At 33.3% G+C, this 2972-nt stretch overlaps 1 long non-coding RNA gene across 1 annotated transcript; it reads left to right on the forward strand.

Moving 5' to 3' along the window:
- The first annotated feature begins 318 nt into the window (after positions 1–318).
- Positions 319–2467, forward strand: LOC144961905 (uncharacterized). The gene is made up of 2 exons (XR_013643303.1): positions 319–461; positions 2349–2467. It is a non-coding gene; the product is annotated as an uncharacterized LOC144961905 (long non-coding RNA).
- Positions 2468–2972: the final 505 nt, after the last annotated feature.

Genomic DNA, 2972 nt, shown 5'->3' on the forward strand with positions numbered 1-2972 from the left:
CTGAGCCTGATAACCGAACTCAAAGATGGGCTTGTTCATGGTTGGAATGGACACTATTTTGCGTTGGTTTCAGAGTATTTCTATTGCAACAATGGGTTGTCAGACCTGCAAATAAGTAAACGTCGGATTTGTCGAAAGCGGATTTAATTTAAGTTCACGCCATATATAACACAGTCTATGGTTCACGCCGTCACATTACAGGTTTCCATGGTTCACGCCACGCCCACGGCCCTCTCCATTATTTCGTATTTCGTCTTCATTAAGAACGAGGAACCTTGATTCAACTTTTAAGTTGTAAATAGTTATTTTGGAGATAAAATGTCGGCCAACAACAAGTTACAGCCGTCGGCTTTACAAGCCTCACAAATAGCAGCCAGTGTTCAAAGTCATAAAGACAATGGGAAAGGTTGTGGAGGATGTGAATCTAAAGCACATCCAGTTTTTGAAGCTGTCAAAGCTGGGTAAATAACCAGATGTTTTGTTTATCTTGATTACTGTGAGTGTGAGCGAGTTCCAACTCAGAGTCTCGAGCTCGCATTTTCATTTGTCTCGGTGTTCTCTTCATTCTACTCTTACTCTTGACAAAATAAAAAAAAAAATCACTGTTACACATATAAACGGTGCAGGTTGAGGATATCAATCACTGTGTTCATCACCTACGGTTGCTTTTTATTGATCGTCTTGAACATGCTTCATTAGTAGACCCATCTTTGATTATGGAGTTATGGAGCGATTGCTTAGGAAACCCAAGTAAACAAATCAATGATTGGGAAGGCATGCACGGACAGGAGAGCGCATGCTTCATTAACACGTGGAATACTATTATGTTTTTAAAGAAGCGGCTGTTTGTTAGAAATTATTTGACTACACATAAACACACTCACTGAAACTGTTATGGTTATTTACTGAAGAACTGGAGGAGGGAGCGGGATGGCCAAACACCGAAATAGTCCGCCTGAGCCCTGGCCCGGGCCTAGACAGTGGGAGACAACAGTCTCAGAGATATGAATCCATTATTATTACTAGTACTAGGTTTGATTATTTTCCCCAACAAGATATCATATTTTATTGTTTCACACTCAAAAAAAGCTGGCAGTATATCAGTTTAAGAAATAAAATAGGAGAGGCTCAGTGTCGTTGGGGTTTCATTAGTTTCAATTAGTCCAATTAGCCTAATTATCTGGAGAAAAAAAAATTAAGTCGTCTTAACTGGAAATGGAATCTTAGACCTCTTTTTCTCCGAGGGAAGTTAAAAATTTTAAAAACCGTTTACACAAAAATAAATGTAGGATTACTGAGGAGATCCCTTTTCAATTAGAAATGATCCCCTAATTCTTGTTTTGAAAATTGTAAAGCTAGGATCACTATTTCTTCTATATATTTTAAAAGAAAAATTGATTTAAATTTAAGCTCCAGTGCCAGAGTAAATAGAGATTGGACTATCCCAAAATTTATCCTTGCCTTATATTTCCTGAACACTCAATTTAAATATTTTAAAACTTTATATTTCAGATTTGTGAGTATATGATGATTCATTTCTATAATATTGTTACTATTTATATTATTATTTCCATCATCATTATTATTGTCATCACCTTCAATTATTTTATTTTTTTGTTTGGAAAAGAGAACTTAAATATCTATGTTTATTTCATGTGGATTCTAATTGTTATTTATGGTTTTCCTTCTAACCATCAAGTTATGAACAAATGATTTGGGACGAGAAGATGTAAGCATATTTGTGTGTGCTCACTGCTGATAATCATAATTGAATTGAATTTCACATACATTTAAATAGAGGTGACTCCTTTTTTTTTTTCAAGAGTTTAATCCTCATTCCCCATTAATTGGCTTGTCCATATCAAGGATTCTTTCTTGATTTCTTGTCAGTAAGGTTTTGGATAGATGTGTTTTTATTCAGAGATTGAAGCATGTCTTTACTTTGAAACCGAAAAAATGTTTCTTTTGAATATATAGATTTTGAAAATGGTATAAAAATGATTCATCTCTCTTCTCTTGTCTGTATCAAATTCTTGGGATTATCTTCTGTTATCTTAGGAATCAGCCTTTTCTAGGTACTTATAAGATTTGATGAACTCTTCTCTGTAATCGTTTTAACAGTTCAATCAGTCTCTTTTTCTTAATTGCTGATATTATCTCATGAGTTTCATTGGTGATGTAAAACTTATGAAGACAAATATATATATATTGTGTGTATATATATCTGCTTTCACATCCAACTTTCAACAGAAAATGGCTTTTGTTAATGAGTTTTGTTTCACCTAAAATTAATTATGTAAATTATGCTAGCATAATTAACAGTTATCATTATTTTTCTTTCTTTGCAGTATGTTGATACCATTGCAATCAATGGTAATCAACATGGCTTGTCAGTCCTATCATTACGTGATGACAAGGGTCACACACCAGCTCACTGGGCATGTTTAGGGGGCCACACAGCTCTCTTGCGGTAAGTAGTACATTTTATACTATTGTGTTCAGTTAATTCATTTGGAGCAAAGGGGATAGATAGGTTGCAATTATGATTTTTCCCCCCCCCTCTCATTAATTTAATTTTAAATACGAAACAAATCAAAAATTTTATTTTGTAAGGATTTGTTGTTACAAAATATAGAAAAGCTGGAAAAATTTTTTTGCATAACATTATTTATTCTTTTTAAAAATTAATTAATTAATTTTTAAAATAAATCTTGGGTGTTATTTTGAGATATATTATGATGTAATGCAATTTTTATTTGTTTCAATAGGTATATGATAGAGCATAAAGTTCCTGTGGATGAAGCAAGTGCCAATGATTTGGGTGCAAGACCTATACACTGGGCATGTGTCAATGGGCACATAGCCATTGTTGACATCTTAACACAAGTTAGTTTTTCTTTTATTTGTTATGTTACCATTCTTTATTTCTTCTTTTACTTTTTTTTTTTTCGACATTTTAATTAGAATTATTG

Source organism: Berghia stephanieae, unplaced genomic scaffold (assembly GCF_034508935.2).
Source record: "Berghia stephanieae isolate SIO BIC M18660-M18661 unplaced genomic scaffold, UCSD_Bste_1.3 scaffold4787, whole genome shotgun sequence".
Classification (NCBI taxonomy): domain Eukaryota; kingdom Metazoa; phylum Mollusca; class Gastropoda; order Nudibranchia; family Aeolidiidae; genus Berghia; species Berghia stephanieae.